The sequence below is a fragment of the Littorina saxatilis genome, linkage group LG16 (assembly GCF_037325665.1).
Source record: "Littorina saxatilis isolate snail1 linkage group LG16, US_GU_Lsax_2.0, whole genome shotgun sequence".
Classification (NCBI taxonomy): Eukaryota; Metazoa; Mollusca; class Gastropoda; order Littorinimorpha; family Littorinidae; genus Littorina; species Littorina saxatilis.
The window spans coordinates 49,525,508-49,550,720 of NC_090260.1; the positions used below are offsets into that span (position 1 = coordinate 49,525,508).

Here is a 25,213-nt window from a genome sequence, read left to right on the forward strand (position 1 = left end):
TGTCCGTGGTCGTCATACCTCTGAGATGGCAAGAGGCAGGAACAAGATAGTGTGCACGTACACTCCCTAGGTGCCGCAGATGTGCACCTGGGTTTTAGTTTCTTGATTCATTGTTTCTTTTCTCAGATTATGGACCTCCCATTTATTGAATACCGCCTATATGGTGCAAGACCAGTTCAGTGCCTACTGTTCACCTGTAGCAAGCACATCATGCCAGTGATATTAGAGACTCGCTATTGCTCCTATGAGGGGAAGAAATGAAGAAAGAAAAATTAACTGGACAGTTCCGGAAATTTCTAGAAGGTAAGGTAGATAACTGTTCACCTGTAGCAAGCACATCATGCCAGTGATATTAGAGACTCGCTATTGCTCCTATGAGGGGAAGAAATGAAGAATGAAAAATTAACTGGACAGTTCCGGAAATTTCTAGAAGGTAAGGGAGATAACTCTTTTTTGTCTGTGGTCGCCGTACCTCTGAGATGGCAAGAGGCAGGAACAAGATAGTGTGCACGTACACTCCCTAGGTGCCGCAGATGTGCACCTGGGTTTTAGTTTCTTGATTCATTGTTTCCTTTCTCAGATTATGGACCTCCCATTTATTGAATACAGCCTATATGGTGCAAGACCAGTTCAGTGCCTACTGTTCACCTGTAGCAAGCACATCATGCCAGAGACTTGCTATTGCTCCTATGAGGGGAAGAAATGAAGAACGAAAAATTAACTGGACAGTTCCGGAAATTTCTAGAAGGTAAGGAAGATAACTCTTTTTTTGTATCCAAACAAAGGAGGTAAAGCTAATGATAATGGGATAGCGAGCGTCTTAAATTGCTGCAGGGCTCCGCTTACTCCCTTGCGAAGCCGGTCTTAACTGCTAGTACATATAATAAAAGAGAGTGTCTGTCTGTGTGTGTGTGTGTCTGTGGTCGCCATACCTCTGAGATGGCAAGAGGCAGGAACAAGATAGTGTGCACGTACACTCCCTAGGTGCCGCAGATGTGCACCTGGGTTTTAGTTTCTTGATTCATTGTTTCCTTTCTCAGATTATGGACCTCCCATTTATTGAATACTGCCTATATGGTGCAAGACCAGTTCAGTGCCTACTGTTCACCTGTAGCAAGCACATCATGCCAGTGATATTAGAGACTCGCTATTGCTCCTATGAGGGGAAGAAATGAAGAAAGAACAAGTCGCGTAAGGCGAAAATACAATATTTAGTCAAGTAGCTGTCGAACTCACAGAATGAAACTGAACGCAATGCCATTTTTCAGCAAGACTGTATACTCGTAGCATCGTCAGTCCACCGATCATGGCAAAGGCAGTGAAATTGACAAGAAGAGCGGGGTAGTAGTTGCGCTAAGAAGGATAGCACGCTTTTCTGTACCTCTCTTTGTTTTAACTTTCTGAGCGTGTTTTTAATCCAAACATATCATATCTATATGTTTTTGGAATGAGGAACCGACAAGGAATAAGATGAAAGTGTTTTTAAATTGATTTGGACAATTTAATTTTGATAATAATTTTTATATATTTAATTTTCAGAGCTTGTTTTTAATCCAAATATAACATATTTATATGTTTTTGGAATCAGCAAATGATGGAAAATAAGATAAACGTAAATTTGGATCGTTTTATAATTTTTTTTATTTTTTTACAATTTTCAGATTTTTAATGACCAAAGTCATTAATTAATTTTTAAGCCACCAAGCTGAAATGCAATACCGAACCCCGGGCTTCGTCGAAGATTACTTGACCAAAATTTCAACCAATTTGGTTGAAAAATGAGAGCGTGACAGTGCCGCCTCAACTTTCACGAAAAGCCGGATATGACGTCGTCAAAGACATTTATCAAAAAAATGAAAAAAACGTATGGGGATATCAATCCCAGGAACTCTCATGTCAAATTTCATAAAGATCGGTCCAATAGTTTGGTCTGAATCGCTCTACACGCACGCACGCACACACGCACACACGCACACACATACACCACGACCCTCGTTTCGATTCCCCCTCGATGTTAAAATATTTAGTCAAAACTTGACTAAATATAAAAACGAGTACCCTCCCTTGCATCGTACCAGACGACTGGTTTATCTACCGAGACGCGTCCTTTGGCTTCGCTTCGTTATCACGTATTTGCGAGCAAGTCTACTCTTTTGCCTGGCTCTGCAGTAAGTCCACATTGGCGATGAAGGTATCTAAGAACTTAACATGTGTGTATTTTTCCGTAATCCAGTCATATTCTTTCAAAATGCAATCAATCGGCGGTGACAGACTTGGGTCCTGTTTTCCTCACGCCCATACCAGTTTAGGTTCATGCAAACACACTCGCAAAACAGTTTATCACGTAGATACATTTCAAATAGGGAGCAAATGGTTAAATCTACATATGTGTTCCCTAAAATTTGCTTCTCTGTCAATAAGCCTAATTGTATAATAATACGTTCGAAAAAAACAACGTGGAATCGATTCTGAATCGAGTAAGCCAAAGGGGGGCCAAACCGGTTTCCCCGTTCCGCCGACCTGAAACGCAAAAGAATTGTGCGCTTCAACTAAATGGATTTCTATGCGACTTCATTACTTTCTTGCAACTTATGAACCTTTACTTAAAGCTTTTAAACGGTCTGAAAGTAGTGTTACCGCGTACTTATAGATGCACTCATTCGTTTTATTTTTTCAGCGACGGTCACTTAGTTTAAGGTTGCAAAAGGGCCAAGTCTCGCTGGCAACAATGTTTCACACTCCACAGATCGCAACAGTGCTGCCAGTAGTCTACACTTTGTGTTTGATGGTAGAATGGGATATACAGATTACAACACTCGTGGTTTTTTATATGGCTTGTATTTCAGTCAAGACCCAGCGGGAATATCAATCGAGAGCCACTCGCCAGAGGCTCGTGTCTCCCGATGATATTCATCCGCTGGGTCTTGACTGAAATACAAGCCATATAAAAAACAACTCGTGTTGTAACCTATACATATTTCTTGGGACTTGACCCTTGCAGGTAGGTGGACTGAAAGTAGTGTGTGAACAGAACAGAACCAATTCTGTCTGTTTACCATCGCATGAAAGCAGAAAAGAGATCGTCGTCAGATTGAATTACAATAACATTAACACGCTTCCATTTGAAACTTCTCGGTCTTCATCGTGGATTGACGCCCTCCCAAAGTCTAATTGAAGCCCTCATAATTTTGACCATAATTTTTATATTTTTATTTTTCAGAGCTTGTTTCTAATCCAAATATTACATCTTTATATGTTTTTGGAATCAGGAAATGATGTAGAATAAGATGAACGTAAATTTGGATCGTTTTATATGAAAAAAATATTACAATTTTCAGATTTTTAATGACCAAAGTCATTAATTAATTTTTAAGCCACCAAGCTGAAATGCAATACCAAAGTCCGGCCTTCGTCGAAGATTGCTTTACAAACATTTCAATCAATTTGATTGAAAAATGAAGATGTGACAGTGCCGCCTCAACTTTTACAAAAAGCCGGATATGACGTCATTAAAAGACATTTATCGAAAAAAAGAAAAAACCGTCCGGAGATATCATTCCCAGGAACTCTCATGTAAAAATTCATAAAGATCGGTCCAGTAGTTTGGTCTGAATCGCTCTACACACACACACACACACACACGCACAGACAGACATACACACACACACACACACACACACACACACACACACACACACACACACACACACACACACACACACACACACACACACATACACCAGGACCCTCGTCTCGATTCCCCCTCTATGTTAAAACATTTAGTCAAAACTTGACTGAATGTAAAAAAAGCCTCTGAATAATTCCGATTTCCCTACAAATTGGTATGTTGTAGCTCACTCATTTCTCGAGCTACAGTGAAAATTTGAATATCAAGTCCCATGCCAAAAAATGAAACTGCAGGCAGTTTCTCAACCCTACCCCCTACATTTCGCGGTCGTCATTTTACATTCTCCACTTTCATAGACATCAACACATTTCAGAGCTGAAAGCAAACAGAGCTTTCATATTGCACATACTGATAGCCAACGATATCAACAATATGTTTACCAACATTCTTTTTATATGCATTTGTCGTTGCGATTTTGCAGGTTTTCATTTTAAGAAGTAAAAACAATGCCTCGAAGATATTGAAAATGCCTTATAATGTAATATGTTGCAGCCCACTCATTTCAAGAGCTGTGGTGAAAATATGAACATCAAGTCCCATGCCAAACAATGAAACTGTAGGTAGTTTCTCAACCCTACCCCCTACATTTTGCGGTCGCCATTTTACATTCCCCACTTTCATAGACATCAACACATTTCAGAGCTGAAAACAAGCAGAGCTTTCATATTGCACATACTGATAGCCAACGGTATCAACAATATGTTTACCAACATTCCATGACCTTGACCTTCACACAAGGTCACTGGCGAGTTCCAAAACGTGATAACCAATTCAGTATTTTGCAAAAGCACAAACAGAAACAGATTTAAAATCTGTACTAAAAGGGTTGTAATATCTGTTTAATATCCAAAAACTAAAAGGTAAGTGTTGTTTGAATGGAATGCAGCAAGATTGTCACAGTACAAAGACGTTTGCGATGTTTTATAGAGTCTTTTTATATGCATTTTTCGTTGCGCTATTTCAGTTTTTCATTTAAAGAAGAAAAACAATGCCTCGGAGATATTGAAAATGCCTGATAATGTGATATGTTGTAGCCCAGTCTTTTCAAGAGCTGTGTTGAAAATATGAACATCAAGTCCCATGCCAAATTATGAAACTGTAGGCAATTTCCCAACCTTACCCCCTAAATTTCGCGGTCGCCATTTTACATTCCACACATTCATAGACATCAATACATTTCAGAGATGAAAGCAAGCAGAGCTTTCATATTTCGCATACGTATACCCTACGATGTCAACACAGTGTTTACCAGCATTCCATGACCTTAACCTTTCCAAGGTCAAAGGTGAGTTCCGAGACTTTGTAACCACTTCAGTATTTTGCAAAAGGATAACAATCATATACTAAAAGGGTTGTACATTCTGTTTAAAATTCGGAAAATCTAAGATATGCATCCTTTGAATGGAATGCAGCTAAAAATGTACAGTACAAAGAAGTGTGCAATGTTTTATAGAGGTTTTTTATATGAATTTTGTGAGCGCTCTTGGAGTTTATCTAAAGAAGTAAAACCAATGCCTCAGAGATATTCCAAATGCCTTAAAATGTGATATGTTATAGCCCACTTACTTCTCGAGCTATGGTGAAAATGTGAACATCAAGTCCCATGCCAAAAAATGTGATATGTTATAGCACACTAACTTCTAGAGCTACGGTGAAAATGTGAACATCAAGTCCCGTGCCACAAAATGTGAACATCAAGTCCCATGCCACAAAATGTGAACATCAAGTCCCATGCCACAAAATGTGAACATCAAGTCCCATGCCACAAAATGTGAACATCAAGTCCCATGCCACAAAATGTGAACATCAAGTCCCATGCCACAAAATGTGAACATCAAGTCCCATGCCACAAAATGTGAACATCAAGTCCCATGCCACAAAATGTGAACATCAAGTCCAATGCCACAAAATGTGAAAATCAAGTCCCATGCCACAAAATGTGAACATCAAGTCCCATGCCACAAAATGTGAACATCAAGTCCCATGCCACAAAATGTGAACATCAAGTCCCATGCCACAAAATGTGAACATCAAGTCCCGTGCCACAAAATGTGAACATCAAGTCCCATGCCACAAAATGTGAACATCAAGTCCCATGCCACAAAATGTGAACATCAAGTCCCATGCCATAAAATGTGAACATCAGGTCCCATGCCACAAAATGTGAACACCAAGTCCCATGCCACAAAATGTGAACATCAAGTCCCATGCCACAAAATGTGAACATCAGGTCCCATGCCACAAAATGTGAACATCAAGTCCCATGCCACAAAATGTGAACATCAAGTCCCATGCCACAAAATGTGAACATCAGGTCCCATGCCACAAAATGTGAACATCAGGTCCCATGCCACAAAATGTGAACATCAGGTCCCATGCCACAAAATGTGAACACCAAGTCCCATGCCACAAAATGTGAACATCAAGTCCCATGCCACAAAATGTGAACATCAGGTCCCATGCCACAAAATGTGAACACCAAGTCCCATGCCACAAAATGTGAACATCAAGTCCCATGCCACAAAATGTGAACATCAAGTCCCATGCCACAAAATGTGAACATCAAGTCCCATGCCACAAAATGTGAACATCAAGTCCCATGCCACAAAATGTGAACATCAAGTCCCATGCCACAAAATGTGAACATCAGGTCCCATGCCACAAAATGTGAACACCAAGTCCCATGCCACAAAATGTGAACATCAAGTCCCATGCCACAAAATGTGAACATCAGGTCCCATGCCACAAAATGTGAACATCAAGTCCCATGCCACAAAATGTGAACATCAGGTCCCATGCCACAAAATGTGAACACCAAGTCCCATGCCACAAAATGTGAACATCAAGTCCCATGCCACAAAATGTGAACATCAGGTCCCATGCCACAAAATGTGAACATCAAGTCCCATGCCACAAAATGTGAACATCAAGTCCCATGCCACAAAATGTGAACATCAGGTCCCATGCCACAAAATGTGAACATCAGGTCCCATGCCACAAAATGTGAACATCAGGTCCCATGCCACAAAATGTGAACATCAGGTCCCATGCCACAAAATGTGAACATCAGGTCCCATGCCACAAAATGTGAACATCAAGTCCCATGCCACAAAATGTGAACATCAAGTCCCGTGCCACAAAATGTGAACATCAAGTCCCATGCCACAAAATGTGAACATCAAGTCCCATGCCACAAAATGTGAACATCAAGTCCCATGCCACAAAATGTGAACATCAGGTCCCATGCCACAAAATGTGAACACCAAGTCCCATGCCACAAAATGTGAACATCAAGTCCCATGCCACAAAATGTGAACATCAGGTCCCATGCCACAAAATGTGAACATCAAGTCCCATGCCACAAAATGTGAACATCAGGTCCCATGCCACAAAATGTGAACACCAAGTCCCATGCCACAAAATGTGAACATCAAGTCCCATGCCACAAAATGTGAACATCAGGTCCCATGCCACAAAATGTGAACATCAAGTCCCATGCCACAAAATGTGAACATCAAGTCCCATGCCACAAAATGTGAACATCAGGTCCCATGCCACAAAATGTGAACATCAAGTCCCATGCCACAAAATGTGAACATCAAGTCCCATGCCACAAAATGTGAACATCAGGTCCCATGCCAACAAATGTGAACATCAGGTCCCATGCCAACAAATGTGAACATCAGGTCCCATGCCAACAAATGAGACTGCAGGCAATTTCCCAACCCTAACCCCTAAATTTCGCGGTCTTCATTTTGCATTCCCCACATGCATAGACATCAACACATTTCAGAGATGAAAGCCAGCATAGCTTTCATATTTCGCATACGTATAGCCTACGGTGTCAAACATATGTTTACTAACATTCGATTACCTATGACCTTGACCTTCACACAAGGTCACAGGCGAGTTCCGAAACTGTGTAACCAGTTCTGTATTTTGCACAAAAAAACACGAACAGAGAACGATTAAAAAAATCTCTACTTAAAGGATTGTAAATTCTGTTTAAAATACAGAAAGTAGACGAAATGCATTTTTTTTATGGAATGCAACGAGAAATGTACAGTACACAGAAGTATACGCATTGTGTGTAGCGCTATGGCTGGTTTTTTTTTATTTAAAAAAGTAAAACATAATACCAGGTGATATTGAAAATGCCTTAAAGTATTATATGTTGTAGCCCACACATTTCTCGAGCTATGCTGAAAATGTGAACATCAAGTCTCATGCAACAAAAATTAAATTGCAAGCAGTTTCTCAACCCTACCCCCTAAATTTAGCCCTCGTCATTTTGCATTTCCCACATTCATAGTCATCAACACATTTTAGAGATGACAGCAGCAGAGCTTTTTTTTTTTCGTCCTTGTTCCTTTTGTCCCGTTGTGCTCTCACACCGCCCCGTCCCTGCACTCGCTGCTCCAACCACCGCTGCCAGACTTGTCGATTTTACAGACGCTCCAGGGGGGGATGTCGGGTCGCTGCGGGAGGCTACCCTCGGAATATGACACTGCACTTCTGCTGAGTCACTTCGACGGTGTTCAGTAGTGGGTCTGTCCCGAGCTAACGGAAGCAGCCAAATACCTACTATGCCCCCTACAAACGACATTGACTTTAAGTCGCGGAGCCAGACTGAGTGAGCGTCCCCTCCAGAGAGCAGACCGCCACCACGTCCCCCCGTCGACCCCCCAGAACGTCACACGTTGAAGACTGACAGCAGAACTACTATTCAAGGAAGGATCGAACAGGAACACTGAGACCAAGGTCACCATGAGAGCTTTGGGCATGAAGGACCACAAGAGCAAGGTTAATTTATATTTTTGGATGATTAATGAGATGAGGATGATTATGATGATGCTTTGGATTTCCAATTTGGTTTTTGAGACTACGTGACAGGGCAGCACTCTACGCTTACTGTCATAATATATCCTGGCGTCAACCAGGCCCGAGAACTGCCGCACCTACGGTGTTGGTCAGGTACACAGAACCTGAGCACCCTCAAAGTCGCATTCGTTAAGTGAATAACACTCGGCTGTGTGATCCCTGCCTTCCCATAGGAACCATAGCACTTCCACTCTGGGTAGGAGCCGACCGTAGCCCGAAAAACCCACATGACCCTGATGGGACTCGAACCCACGACCTCCCGGCCCGCAGCCCGATGCCCTAACCACTGCGCTACGGAGGCCGGTACAGCAGCAGAGCTTTCATATTTCGTATACTTATAGCCTAAGGTGTCAAACCTATGTTTACCAATATTCAATGACCTTGACCTTCACCGAAGGTCACAGGCGAGTTCCGAAACTTTGTAACCATTTCAGTATTTTGCAAAAACACAATCAAAAAGAATAAAAACTCATGCTAAGAGGGTGGTAAATTATGTTTAACAAATCCGGAAAATTGAACATATAGATTGTTTGAATGGAATGCAGCGCGAAAAGTACAGAACAAAGAAGTGTCACATATGTTTGATGTAGTCTTTTAATATGAAGTGTGTGTAACACTATTGCGGTTTTTAGGCCTATGAAATATTCGAAGATCCTTAAAATGTGATATGTTGTAGCACATTCATTTCTGAAGCTATGATACAAATATGAACATAAAGTCCCTAGTCAAAAAATAAAACTACCGGCAGTTTCCCAACCCTACCTCCTAAATTTCGCGCTCGTAGCTTTGGATTCCTCACACTCATGGATATCAACACATTTCTGAGATAGAAACAGGCAGACCGTTCATTATTTGCATGAGCATATTTTTCGATGACACACATATTTTCACCATCATTCTATACACAAGGTCATAATTTACTTCCGAAATTAGTGATCGCTTCGATATTTTGAGATAAATACACAATTAAATCCCTACATCAAGAAGATCTGGATTGCTTGAAGAAATGCAGAAGAACACTACTCTTAAGAGCTGTTTTCTCGTTGGAAAAAGTAAACCCCGAACCCCCAAAAAACATAAACATAAATGAACATATTAAAGTCTGCATTTTTTGCAAGCCACTGATACATTTAACAGGTATGATTAAAATGTAAACATCATGTCCCTCAACAAAAAATACAAACACAAATATTTTCCAAAACTGTGTAAGCCCCTCATATTTAACAGATGTGATTTAGATGTAAATATCATGGACCTGGACAAAAAAGTACAAACACAAGTATTTTTCAAAACCTAAATTTCGTCCAGGTCATTTTTACATTTAGTCAAGTTTTGACTAAATGTTTTAACATAGAGGGGGGAATCGAGACGAGGATCGTGGTGTATGTTCGTGTGTGTGTGTGTGTGTGTGTGTGTGTGTGTGTGTGTGTGTGTGTGTGTGTGTGTGTGTGTGTATGTGTGTGTGTGTGTGAGTGTGTCTGTGTGTGTGTGTAGAGCGATTCAGACTAAACTACTGAACCGATCTTTATGAAATTTGACATGAAAGTGTCTGGGTATGCTATCCCCAGACGTTTTTATCATTTTTATGATAAATGTCTTTGATGACGTCATATCCGGCTTTTCGTGAAAGTTGAGGCGGCACTGTCACGCTCTCAATTTTCAACCAAATTGGTTGAAATTTTGGTCAAGTAATCTTCGACAAAGCCCGGAATTCGGTATTGCATTTCAGCTTGGTGGCTTAAAAATTAATTAATGACTTTGGTCATTAAAAATCTGAAAATTGTAAAAAAAAAATTTTTTTATAAAACGATCCAAATTTACGTTTATCTTATTCTCCATCATTTTCTGATTCCCAAAACATATAAATATGTTCTATTTGGATTAAAAACAAGCACTGAAAATTAAAAATATAAAAATTATTATTAAAATTAAATTTTCGAAATCAATTTAAAAACACTTTCATCTTATTCCTTGTCGGTTCCTGATTAAAAAAACATTTAGATATGATATGTTTAGACTAAAAACACGACCAGAAGGTTAAAACGAAGAGAAATGCAGAAAAGCGTGCTATCCTTCTCAGCGCAACTACTACCCCGCTCTTTTTGTCAATTTCACTGCCTTTGCCATTAGCGGTGGACTGACGATGCTACGAGTATACGGTCTTGCTGAAAAATTGCATTGCGTTCAGTTTCATTCTGTGTGTAAATGCCATAGTTCTGCGCCTTCTTATTTTTCGTTTTGGGTGGTTTGTTGCATTTTGCGTTTTGGGGATTTTTGTAATTTTCCTATCAATTTTTTATTTTATTTTTTATTTTCTTGTTATATTTAGCTATAATGTCTTTATATATTTTTTTAGAAGTTTTAACTGCATTTAATTTTACCTTATTGTGTGGTAACTCGAGATGCTATGCAATTTGGTGGAATTGTGTGTGGTTTTTTGTTCTGTAAATCCTCTATCTTTCTGTGTCTTTTCTTTTGTTTTCTTGTGCCTGTCTTTTTGTGTTGACACCTTCTAGATTGTTCTTGTGAAAATCGTCATAGCTTTGTGTTCTGCCCCAAGGGCTTCTGGGATTTTGTGTACTCACCTGTTAGTGTTGTTTTCTTGTTTGACCAGAGAGGACCGTTTTGTTGTAGCTTGAGATTTTGTTGAAGGGAAGGATGTTTTTAAATTGTGAATGTTATCTCTCAAACGTGAGAACCTTTTCTAAATGCCTAATGCCAATGGTGTGATCGTGGTGAGCCTACTGTGGAGCCATAAGGTTTGTCTTGCTTTCATTGTATTGTCTTTATTGCTATGTTTTGTATGGATAGGTCAAACATGGAATTATCTGTTGAATTTGTGATTAAAACAGAAAATGTGAGCTGTTTCTTGGAGAGGCCGGTAAAGGTAACAGAAGCTAGTGTTATGTGACTTTATTACCTTCACATTGTCGGCCATTGACATTGTTGAGCTTTCACAATTCTGGAAACATTTTTTATTTCTCAAACTCAAATTGTTTTTGCCTGCTGTTATTAACGTTTTTCTTTGTGGAATTTTATTGTATTGAAGCCTCTTTTGTATAGATGAATCAACGTTTTTGAGATTGGGGAGGATAACTCTAGTGAGGTATAATGACTTTATGTCCCTTAATACATGATGTCTACTGTTTGTTTATAAGAATTTTGATGCTTCTATTCATTACTGGACTTGGGCTAATCTATAACTATTCTGGTGTTTTCAGCCTTTATTGGACTTAGACAGATTAATTTTATTTATAACTTTTTTGGTGTTTTGTTCCGTTGATGGACTCTGACTACATTTTCTTTTTTATAACTTTTTTGGTCTTTTGCTTTGGTCTGGGACTTTTTTTCATATTTTTCATATTTGCATTTTAATATTTTCAATATTTTTCTTCATCGTTGAACACGACGGTTTTTCTTCATTTATCAGACACTTTGTCTTTAAGACTCTAGTCTATAGTCCTAGTGAGTCAACAACGTATTTATAAGTTAACAGTTGTTAGTTTCGTGATAACATTGCATTGACTCTATGAATGTATTGACTAATCTGTGTTTCTTTTTACATTTAGTCAAGTTATGACTAAATGTTTTAACATCGAGGGGGGAATCGAGACGAGGGTCGTGGTGTATGTGTGTGTGTATGTGTGTGTGTGTGTGTGTGTGTGTGTGTGTGTGTGTGTGTGTGTGTGTGTGTGTGTGTGTGTGTGTGTGTGTGTGCGTGCGTGTGGAGCGATTCAGACCAAACTATTGGACCGATCTTTATGAAATTTGACATGAGAGTTTCTGGGTATGATATCCCCATACGTTTTTTTCTTTTTTTCGATAAATATCTTTGATGACGTCATATCCGGCTTTTCGTGAAAGTTGAGGCGGCACTGTCACGCCCTCATTTTTCAACCAAATTGGTTGAAATTTTGGTCAAGTATTGTTCGACGAAGCCCGGACTTCGGTATTGCATTTCAGCTTGGTGGCTTAAAAATTAAAGGAAAAGTCCAAGGTTTAGGGTCACTTTTGATACGTTGACACTTTTAATTCATTAACCACAATTGTATGTGTAAAAATGAACACAGAAGCCCCAAAAGTATACTTTGAAACCTTTTTTTGCTGTTCCGAATTGTTCCACCGCGCGCGCAGTCTTGGCTCATGACCTTTTGCACACGTGTTTACTACGTCACATACTGCTCGAACAAGTATGGCCACTCACAGTATTTACAGCAGCGAGGAAGAGGAGGAGTACGACGGACCACGTTTGAGCCAGGCTATCGTTCTTCCTACCAGTTTGAACCACGGAAGAAAGACGAGGAAAGAAGGCCACAAGACGCTGCTCGTAACAGAGCCAGCATGCAGAATCGGCAACACTGACTGGTATGTGATTACTATTGCTGTCGCTATCTTCTGCATGCTAGATCAAAAGTCATGTGCGTTTTCCACTCATCAGTTCTTGTGCTTCTGTTGGTATGTTAGCATGACAGGATTATGCTAAGCTGAGCTTTTCAAGCGTCTTGTTTTCTTACCACTTGGATATTTTACTTGGGACTGTACAGTTCAGAATAAATGTATCTGCAGTGTTGCCTACACTTGACGATCTCTTTCTCCTCTGGGAATTCTAAGCACGGTTTTTTTTACGTTTACACAACAAAACATGTTGATATTAAGTCAAATTGCGTAATGCCATTTTCTCGTACAGAATGACATTGATGTTGATGATATTTTCACTGATTCGTGACAGTAAGACACAGTGTTTCGTTTTAGGTAATGCATGGAACCACAAAACAGTAAAAGGGAGCTTTCTGAAATGGCGGCGGTGATTTCAATATTCAGAGATCTATCTCAGGAATATTGCCTTACATGTGCCTATGCCCCTGTAAACTTTTTATGTATTTTAGATCTGCCATGATACGATTTGTAAAACGACGGAAGGACATGAGTTATGGTCTAAAAGTGGTGATTTTGGGTATTTATTTTAGGAAGGAAATCGTGCCAGAGATGTTGTTTGGTCAGTAGGGAGGTTGGGAAATAGTGTTTTCAAAGGTAGAAGGACATTTCGAGTAGGCATTGAAAATGAACGAAAGGCCTCTGAGACGATACCAAGGATTGTTGTGAATGATGCAGACAAAGCGTGTGTTTTTTTATTTTTTATAAATCAGTGCAGAATTTAATCTTGAGTGAAGCGGTATGTTTTTGAAGAACTCTTCAAAACAATCTTCGTTCTGTTGAATAGGAGGATGTGTGGGGGAGGGGGGCATAATGGCGTGTGCCCGATTTCAACAGAAAAACTAGGAAGATCTATCGTAGATCTGAAAATAAATAATTCAGTGATGAACAAAGATTAATTTGTTTGTGCGTGTGTGTGTGTGTGTGTGTGTGTGTGTGTGTGTGTGTGTGTGTGTGTGTGTGTGTGCGCGCACGCGCGATACCCGTGATGAGGCGACCATTGTGTAGTGGCTATGTTCCCCAGGCTCCAACAGAAGCAGGCTGAAATCGAATTCTGTGAATGTGATCGTTTATCGTGTGATGGAGTGATACCGCTAGTCGTTTTAACAAAAGAAGCTTTCTCAGAAATATCCAAAAATGCATACACAACAGTTCCCTTCTTTTGATTGATGTTTGGTCTGTTTTGTTTCGCAAGATGGGACACTGTTCAAAAGACAGTGCAGGAGTATTTTCAAACACCTTGAGGAGACAGGACATTGTTTCTGTTTCACAGTGGCCAGGTCAGTCACGATGTGTGGTCAGTGTTAAAAAGCGACCCTGTTAGATTCACTCGAAGGGTACTAACACTGCATGCATTGTGAAACCGCGACTAATGGTACTGTTCGTGTTGTTTCTGTAAAGCACAGTAAGTTTTGTGCATACATAAGAATCACCCGTTTTTTTTTGTGTGTCTCCTATGTGAACGGGGCATGCTCTTATGATTACAGAGTGATCTACTGTTTCAGGTGTCAGTGCGGACATTGCTGCCGGATGCCTGCCACGACGTCAGACAAATCAAACAGAAGGTAGAACTAGAAGGCCTGGAAGAGCAGGTAGGCTGCATCACAGCACATCCTGGCTTTCGTACCGTGTGCCTGGACATCTACTGCCTGGAGACCGCATAGTATTCGTACAAGCAGGACTACGGGCGTCTAAACTTCGATCTGCATGAGTATGTAACACAACACAAATCAGAAGATTATCATTCGGATATATTTGCATATTCTTACATTGACAAGAGAGTGAAATACCCTGTAGTACATTGTATTACACAAATAAACAGATCGGATACGTAAACTAGACACAAATACATCGAATCTAATTAAATCTTCATTGTAAACATTAACAGTGGAAAATAACAGCAACTGGGAAACAATAGCATTTGTGTGAAATAAATACAAAACCTATTGTAAGACTGAACACCCACCCACAAACTTTTCAAGATACAATTTAATTGATGTGGGATTCTTCAGTATGTACACTTCTTACTTGCCGGTGTAGCACGATATTAATCCTACGAGATTTTTACTCCGGAGTAAAAAATTCGTACGAATATGTTACTCTACTCATACGTGAGAAAGTTACTCCCCACGACAGGTGTACTCCGATTAAAAAAAATGACGAACAAAATTGTAACTACCCTGACAAATAATTAACTAATACATTAATCCACCCTATCCACATAATTATCAGTATGATTAGAGCTTGTTCACTTTTCTTAAGTTTTGACATCGGAAATGTACCTCATTGCTTAGAATGGGTGTGTAGCTGATGATCGTTGGTGAAAGCCTACAGTAATAGAACTTGGCGGACATTGGTCATAGTCCGATAACTGCCTGCATACAGTATACCTACATAACAGATTCCAACACAAATTTCTAAAGTGAACATGTCATATCTTTATATTTATGGATGAAGAAAAGGAGGTTTCCGCCTGACATTTATCGAAAAAAAAGAAGACATCTTCTGGAAGGTTTTAGATGCAAAGTTTCATGAAGATCTCAGCAATCATTTTCAAGGAATCGCTCCACACGCTTTCTATACGATTTTCGTATGAAATTGTAATCTATTATCTTGCTACGGGTTATTGATATATAGATTTTAAATATTAATTGCCTATATTATATTTGTGACAAAAATGCAGTGTGTTCAATGTTATTCTGGGATTGCTTTACACCACTTGTTTCTTTCTTGCTTTCGCAGGAAATACAGATATGTCGCCTACAGGCAGCTGGTGCGATGGTGTTGGCGTTTTCTAGGCAAAAGCATCAGGGTGCCTCTACCAGCTTGTGCCGTGAAAACGATCAGGGACACTTTCCCAGACGGAGGAAGAGTGGGGTTCAAACTCCCCCAGCTGGAGGGAATCGTGTGACCCTGTGTTGAACAGCTTCCTGCATGGTGGGACGATGGTACTGGGATGCCAGGTGGTCTGGTACATGGTCCACATGATCCCACAAACTTAGTTCCAGGTTCCTGGGGCTGTTGGTGTACTCCCGCATCAGATACTCTGTGAGCCGGTCAGCATAGCCTGTGCCCCGCAAATAGAAATACAAATTAAATCGATGAATTTGACTCAAGAAATAACTGTTTGTGGTGATATGCGTCGGTATGAATGTATAACGGGTACATTAAATATACCCCCCCCCCTCTTGTGTTACAACGTTCACTACCTTTCTTGGTTAAATGAACTGCTTGAAGTTAAACTTTTAGAAATTTACCCTCACTATTATATATTTTTCTAATTTCTAAGATTTGATTTTGTTACATATCTTTTTTAGGACATAGAGTGGGAGTTCCACTAAACTCAGGTCTGTCAAAACTTTTGCATCAGATAGTGAATTTATGACTCAGAAACATACTCATAAGGGAGAGATCATTGAAAGTGAAAGCAGAGGTTATTTGTGGAATTCCCCAAGTCTTCGTGCATGCGAGTGTCCGACAAACAAACCTGTAGCAGGTTCAACCATCTTGACAGAAGGAACAAATACCCACGCTTCCAAAGTAGGTTAGAACTGTTGCAGAGTAGTACAGGAAGGTTTTTCACACTATAACTACCACTCTCATGAAGTTTTTCACTTCAATTGAAAGCCCATGATAGTGGTACGATATCAAAACAGAAAAGCTTAAAAAACAATGATACTCGCCGGGATTATTGTCGCTTTTCTACTCCTCAAAAACTCAGCTAATATTTCGGCTGTCACTGTTTACAGTCAGGATGATTGTGGGCTATATTTATAATGTACCCATCATCCTCTGTTTTACCCCACCCCGTGTCATCCGGGTTGCTCCAAAACAACATTGTCTGCTTCAGGAGCAGACGACATAGAAATAGTATACATCACAATCACATAGTCCACATACGGACATGATCTGTTGCATAAATTCCCTTTTATTTCTTTTTATCTTTTTATATTTAGTCAAGTTTTGACTAAATATTTTAACATCGAGGGGGAATCGAAACGAGGGTCGTGGTGTATGTGCGTGTGTGTGTGTGTGTGTGTGTCTGTCTGTCTGTGTGTGTGTGTGTGTAGAGCGATTCAGACTAAACTACTGGACCGATCTTTATGAAATTTGACATGAGAGTTCCTGGGTATGAAATCCCCGAACGTTTTTTTCATTTTTTTGATAAATGTCTTTGATGACGTCATATCCGGCTTTTCGTGAAAGTTGAGGCGGCACTGTCACGCCCTCATTTTTCAACCAAATTGGTTCAAATTTTGGTCAAGTAATCTTCGACGAAGCCCGGGGTTCGGTATTGCATTTCAGCTTGGTGGCTTAAAAATTAATTAATGACTTTGGTCATTAAAAATCGGAAAATTGTAAAAAAAAATAAAATTTATAAAACGATCCAAATTTACGTTTATCTTATTTTCCATCATTTGCTGATTCCAAAAACATATAAATATGTTATATTCGGATTAAAAACAAGCTCTGAAAATTAAATATATAAAAATTATTATCAAAATTAAATTGTCCAAATCAATTTAAAAACACTTTCATCTTATTCCTTGTCGGTTTCTGATTCCAAAAACATATAGATATGATATGTTTGGATTAAAAACACGCTCAGAAAGTTAAAACAAAGAGAGGTACAGAAAAGCGTGCTATCCTTCTTAGCGCAACTACTACCCCGCTCTTCTTGTCAATTTCACTGCCTTTGCCATGAGCGGTGGACTGACGATGCTACGAGTATACGGTCTTGCTGAAAAATGGCAGCTACTTGACTAAATATTGTATTTTCGCCTTACGCGACTTGTTTTTTTCTTTCGTGGGGGTGGGAATGTTTACAACAATGTACATGAGATAAAGCGAAATTCGTGATTAAGCGTGAAACGGGACATTGGGCATTTCCCCATGTTCATCTAAGAAACAGCGACAGAAGATTCATGACAAAAGCTTGTACCTTCCAGTGATAACTGTGTCACAGCTCTCCTCGGATTTGTTACTGAGTTCCCAGTCCTCGTTTTCTCGGTCTGTCACCATTCCCTCCTCCTCGTCTGACTCGCTGACGGGCTCTTCCTCCATAACTTTGAAAAGATGTTCATGCACTGCTAGCGGTTGTCGGTTTCCTTTGGGTTCTTCAGGATCCGTCTGCTGGCAGAAGTCAACCTTTTTCATCTGAACAAGAGGTGCTGGGTGTACCTTATCATCAGTTTGTGACCCTTTAAAACAGAAAGAACACTTCATCCTTTGCAACTTTCATGCTCATCATAAAAACATGAAATTCTATATTTAGCGCGCATGTGTGTGTGTGTGTGTGTGTGTTTGTGTGTGTTTGTGTGTGTGTGTGTGTGTTTGTGTGTGTGTGTACATGTGTGTGTGTGTGTGTGTATCAATGTGTGTGTGTGTGTGTGTGTGTGTGTGTGTGTGTGTGTACGTACAGCTTTCACATTGCTGTGGGTTGACTGTCTGTGCACAGGCAAATATTTTGATGACTGGCGGTTTTTCGTGACAGCGGCAAGTACAGCAGGGCTTGTTATGGAGTGTCCTTTTGTTCTCATCGTTTGCCGTTGGGAATCGTGACAGTTCCCTTTTCCTCTGGAAGTAAAAGAAGAAAGACACTTAGTCTAATGATAATTTGATTTGAAAGTATGCTTGGTCTGGTATTGTCTATTGACCTATTCAGAACATTGAAAATTGAAATACCCAATGAAAGACGTATGGATATTATCATGTGTGTATCCATGCGTAAGTTTCAACACATAAGCTGGTTTTACGTGTCTCAGTCAATGCAGACAAATCACATGCACGATTCTCACATCTCTCGTCTTTCAGTAGCAAAAACTGCACGCTTACAATAGATATTTTATACATAGTGAATTATAATTCAAGCAAACACTGTCAATGTCATGGATTTACATTTGGAGTTTGCGATCATATTTACCCCACGCTTGGCACATATATTGTGTACTGTCTCCACACAAAAAACTGACAACGTGTTACTCTTAATCTGCCGCGCCACCCCCCACCCCTATCACCCCCACCCGCTCTTGTTCCTGCCCAGCCCCCATTTTCCACAGGCTCAGCTCAGACCGTTATGCAACAGTGTTGCCTGTGGCGCTTCGACGTCAATACATCATCTTTGTAATCCAGCAGTAATAGCCGGACCAAGACACACTAATCTGCACCAATTCACATTTGCTGCGCACCAATATGTGGGTGCATGGTCAAAACAAAAAACATCTACTACATCTACAATCAAAGTACACTGACCTTCAAACAGCTTTGAACGGAGGGTACTGCCAATCGCGACAATACTCTTTTCGGTTGAAACCCCAACCTGTTTTGCTCAAAGTTGATGAAGTCGGTTTGCACGAAATGTTCACTGCAAATGAACCTGCTTTTGCCAGACACTTTTAAATGCGCACGCTTTAGCTGTGGAAACATCTCCCATTTCGATAACAAACTTAGGTTTTTGGTAGGAAATCTGTGGAAGGAAATGCCGCTTGTTGTTTGCGTGTTTTTGCAGTTTGCGGCTGCACGCCTACGAGGCATTCTTCCGGACCCAGTTGTCACTTTTACACATGCATGAACACCACGCTGGTTGAACCAAAACAAACACTGTGACGTCACAGTGAACCGACGTCACAGTGAACCAAAAATCACGTGACCACAACATGACCCCAGGCGGCTTGTCTTGGTTAGCCCACCAATAATAAATGTTCAATTACAACAACAACAAAATTTTTAATGATTTTTAAAATATTTTTCCTGAGATGTTTATAACATTTGGCATTCGATATTCAAGCTTTTGGAGATATTTCAAAACCTTGGACTTGTCCTTTAAATGATGACTTTGGTCATTAAAAATCTGAAAATTGTAAAAAAAATATTTCTTTTATAAAACGATCCAAATTTACGTTCATCTTATTCTCCATCATTTGCTGATTCCAAAAACATATAAATATGTTATATTTGGATTAAAAACAAGCTCTGAAAATTAAATATATACACAAATATTATCAAAATTAAATTGTCGAAATCAGTTTAAAAACACTTTTTTCTTATTCCTTGTCCGTTCCTGATTCCAAAAACATGCAGATATGATATGTTTGGATTAAAAACACCCTCAGAAAGTTAAAACGAAGAGAGGTACAGAAAAGCGTGCTATCGTTCTCAGCGCAACTACTACCCCGCTCTTCTTGTCAATTTCACTGCCCTTGCCGTGAGCGGTGGACTGACGATGTTACGAGTATACGGTCTTGCTGCGTTGCATTGCGTTTAGTTTCATTCTGTGAGTTCGACAGCTACTTGACTAAATCTGAGATGTTGTATTTTCGCCTTACGCGACTTGTTTTTATATTTAGTCAAGTTTTGACTAAATATTTTAACATCGAGGGGGAATCGAAACGAGGGTCGTGGTGTATGTGCGTGCGTGTGTGTGTGTGTGCGTGCGTGTGTGTGTGTGTGTGTGTGTGTGTGTGTGTGTGTGTGTGTGTGTGTAGAGCGATTCAGACTAAACTACTAGATCGATCTTTATGAAATTTGACATGAGAGTTTCTGGGTATGAAATCCCCGAACGTTTTTTTCATTTTTTTGATAAATGTCTTTGATGACCTCATATCCGGCTTTTCGTGAAAGTTGAGGCGGCACTGTCACGCCCTCATTTTTCAACCAAATTGGTTGAAATTTTGGTCAAGTAATCTTCGACGAAGCCTGGGGTTCGGTATTGCATTTCAGCGTGGTGGCTTAAAAATTAATTGATGACTTTGGTCATTAAAAATCTGAAAATTGTAAAAAAATATCAACATTTATAAAACGATCCAAATTTACGTTTATCTTATTTTCTATCATTTGCTGATTCCAAAAACATATAAATATGTTATATTCGGATTAAAAACAAGCTCTGAAAATTAAATATATAAAAATTATTATCAAACATTTTTTTTCGAAATCAATTTGAAAACACTTTCATCTTATTCCTTGTCGGTTCCTGATTCCAAAAATATATAGATATGATATGTTTGGATTAAAAACACGCTCAGAAAGTTAAAACGAAGAGAGGTACAGAAAAGCGTGCTATCCTTCTCAGCGCAACGAATACCCCGCTCTTCTTGTCAATTCCACGGGCACTGCCTTTGCCACGGGCGGTGGAGTGACGATGCTACGAGTATACGGTCTTGCTTCGTTCAGTTTCATTCTGTGAGTTCGACAGCTACTTGACTAAATATTGTATTTTCGCCTTACGCGACTTGTTACATTTAGTCAAGTAATGACTAAATGTTTTAACGTAGAGGGGGGAATCGAGACGAGGGTGTGGTGTATGTGTGTGTGTGTGTGTGTGTGTGTGTGTGTGTGTGTGTGTGTGTGTGTGTGTGTGTGTGTGTGTGTGTGTGTGTGTGTGTGTGTGTGTGTGTGTGTGTGTGCGTGTGTGTAGAGCGATTCAGACCAAACTACTGGACCGATCTTTATGAAATTTGACATGGGAGTTTCTGGGAATGATATCCCCGAATGTTTTTTTCCTTTTTTTGATAAATACCTTTGATGACGTCATATCCGGCTTTTTGTAAAAGTTGAGGCGGCACTGTCACGCCCTCATTTTTCAATCAAATTGATTGAAATTTTGGCCAAGCAATCTTCGACGAAGCCCGGACTTCGGTATTGCATTTCAGCTTGGTGGCTTAAAAATTAATTAATGACTTTGATCATTAAAAATCTGAAAATGGTAATTTTTTTTATTTTTTTCTAAAACGATCCAAATTTACGTTCATCTTATTTTTCATCATTTTCTAATTCCAAAAACATATAAATATGTTATATTTGGATTAAAAACAAGCTCTGAAAATTAAATATATAAAAACTATTTTCAAAATTAAATTGTCGAAATCAAGTTAAAAACACTTTCATCTTATTTCTTGTTGGTTCCTGATTCCAAAAACATATAGATATGATATGTTTGGATTAAAAACACGCTCAGAAAGTTAAAACGAAGAGAGGTACAGAAAAGCGTGCTATCCTTCTTAGCGCAACTACTACCCCGCTCTTCTTGTCAATTTCACTGCCTTTGCCATGAGCGGTGGACTGACGATGCTACGAGTATACGGTCTTGCTGCGTTGCATTGCGTTCCGCTTCATTCTGTGAGTTCGACAGCTACTTGACTAAATGTTGTATTTTCGCCTTACGCGACTTGTTTTTATATTTAGTCAAGTTTTGACTAAATATTTTAACATCGAGGGGGAATCGAAACGAGGGTCGTGGTGTATGTGCGTGTGTGCGTGTGTGTGTCTGTGTGTGTGTGTGTGTGTAGAGCGATTCAGACTAAACTACTGGACCGATCTTTATGAAATTTGACATGAGAGTTCCTGGGTATGAAATCCCCGAACGTTTTTTTCATTTTTTTGATAAATGTCTTTGATGACGTCATATCCGGCTTTTCGTGAAAGTTGAGGCGGCACTGTCACGCCCTCATTTTTCAACCAAATTGGTTGAAATTTTGGTCAAGTACTCTTCGACGAAGCCCGGGGTTCGGTATTGCATTTCAGCTTGGTGGCTTAAAAATTAATTAATGACTTTGGTCATTAAAAATCTGAAAATTGTAAAAAAAAATTAAAAATTTATAAAACGATCCAAATTTACGTTTATCTTATTCTCCATCATTTGCTGATTCCAAAAACATATCAATATGTTATATTTGGATTAAAAACAAGCTCTGAAAATTAAATATATAAAAATTATTATCAAATTTTTTTTTCGAAATCAATTTAAAAACACTTTCATCGTATTCCTTGTCGGTTCCTGATTCCAAAAATATATAGATATGATATGTTTGGATTAAAAACACGCTCAGAAAGTTAAAACGAAGAGAGGTACAGAAAAGCGTGCTATCCTTCTTAGCGCAACGAATACCCCGCTCTTCTTGTCAATTCCACGGGCACTGCCTTTGCCACGGGCGGTGGAGTGACGATGCTACGAGTATACGGTCTTGCTGCGTTCAGTTTCATTCTGTGAGTTCGACAGCTACTTGACTAAATATTGTATTTTCGCCTTACGCGACTTGTTGTTTCTTCTGTCAGTTTTTACCCTGTTTGAATTCCCTTAAACTCAAAATTCCGTCACTAGTTAGAGCCCCTTGAAACTCTTAAGTTTATGGTAATTGTTTGGAATTGAAAGGAGTCTACTTCATTCGTTGAAACTTGAACGTTATCGTTTATTGTAAAGTGACTCAAGGTGTGAATAATCTCGTGTGTACTGAAACCTATGTGCAACCCTGATTAAATGTTGAAACGGACCTGAGTTTTTTCTGGTTTTCTGGCATGAGTCATTCTTACTCTTCACCAAGTCAGTTTTCTTACTCACCCACACGATCTCTCTGTCGGCCCGCATTTATACTGTGAGTTCGACAGCTACTTGACTAAATGTTGTATTTTCGCCTTACGCGACTTGTTTATCCTTCGTGACATAAGCGTGTGCTGTGTTTAGAGATGACAGCGGACACACACACACACACACACACACACACACACACACACACACACACACACACACACACACACACACACACACACACACACACACACACATACTACGTACATACGCACGCGCAAGCGCACATTCAAACTCACACAACCGTTTGCACGCACGCACGCACGCAGCCATATGGCGTACACGCCAAAACACACACACACACACACACACACACACATACACATACACACACACATACACACACACACACACACACACACACACATATATATATTTAGGGTTAGAGAGAAAGAGAGACAGACAGACAGACAGACAGACAGACAGAGAGAGAGACAGACAGACAGACAGAAAGAGACAGATTGAGAGAGAGAGAGAGAGAGAGAGAGAGAGAGAGAGAGAGAGAGAGAGAGAGAGAGAGAGAGAGAGAGAGAGAGAGAGAGAGAGAGAGAGGGTAACAGAAAGATATACAAGACCTACACCTGTCTCATCAAGTCTCTGAGAGAGGGAGAGAGAGAGAAAGAGAGAAAGGGAGAGAGAGAGAGAGAGACAGAAAGAGACAGATTGAGAGAGAGGGAGAGAGAGGGAGGGTAACAGAAAGATATACAAGACCTACACCTGTCTCATCAGGTCTCTGAGAGAGGGAGAGAGCGAGAGAGAGAGAAAGAGAGAGAGAGAGAGAGAGAGAGAGAGAGAGAGAGAGAGAGAGAGAGAGAGAGAGAGAGAGAGAGAGAGAGAGAGAGAGAGAGAGAGAGAGAGAGAACAAGAACAAGAACAATTGTTTATTTAACGAGGGTAATTGAGTAAGCAGTGATCTGCTTTTTTTACATCTGGCCCTCGCCATAAAGAGGGACTAGTCTAAAATTGCTAAAGAATATGCAAGTAAAGAAAACTACTGCTACATGATTATAATAAAATGAAAGTAAGAACATATCATTAATTTACATACAATACATTGCTTAAATGAAAAATGTTAGTTCATTTGACATGAGTTAAGAATTATAGAGTAGATTGCACTGACGCAACAAGCTGTAAATGCCATGCCCATTGACATATATATATATGTATATAAAAATAAGAATACATTGTTAAAAAGTATCGGTTGTTGGTTTTAACAACCATTCTAGTTTGTTTGTTTGCTTAACGCCCAGCCGACCACGAAGGGCCATATCAGGGCGGTGCTGCTTTGACATATAACGTGCGCCACACTATGCTTGGCGCTGGTGGACAATATTCACTTTTTTGGCCCAAAACACACTTTTTTTGCCAAAAACGTACATTTTTGGCCAAAAAAGTGTGTTCTTGGCCAAAAACATGTTTTGGCCAAAACTTTTGAGTGCAAAGTTTTGGCCCAAAAAATATTTGGCCAAATCTAAAACATTTGGCCAAATCTTCACTTTTTTGGCCAAATGTTTTAGATTTGGCCAAATATTTTTTTGGCCAAAACTTTTGCATTGAAAGTTTTGGCCAAAAAAAAGGTTTTGGCCAAAACTTCATTTTTTGGCCAAATCTTTGAGTACCCCTTGGCGCTGATGGACCCTATTAATTTTTTTGGCCAAAAACGCCAGTTTTGAGCAAAAAAGCAAAGTTTTGGCCAAAAAAGTATAGTTTTGTCCAAAAACGCCAGTTTTGTCCAAAAACGCCAGTTGTGGCCAAAAAAGCAAAGTTTTGGCCAAAAAAGCAAAGTTTTGGCCAAAAAAAACCCGCCAGTTTTGGCAAAAAACGCCAGTTTTGGCCAAAAACGCCAG

At 39.7% G+C, this 25,213-nt stretch overlaps 2 long non-coding RNA genes across 2 annotated transcripts; one reads left to right on the plus strand and one right to left on the minus strand.

Moving 5' to 3' along the window:
* Positions 1-12,127: 12,127 nt before the first annotated feature.
* LOC138951154 (uncharacterized) lies at positions 12,128-16,114 on the plus strand. Its single transcript, XR_011451020.1, has 3 exons — positions 12,128-12,934; positions 14,509-14,714; positions 15,746-16,114. It is a non-coding gene; the product is annotated as an uncharacterized lncRNA (long non-coding RNA).
* LOC138951155 (uncharacterized) lies at positions 14,978-18,276 on the minus strand. Its single transcript, XR_011451021.1, has 2 exons — positions 17,946-18,276; positions 14,978-16,070 (listed from the first exon to the last, which is right to left on the minus strand). It is a non-coding gene; the product is annotated as an uncharacterized lncRNA (long non-coding RNA).
* Between the last annotated feature and the right edge of the window lie 6,937 nt (positions 18,277-25,213).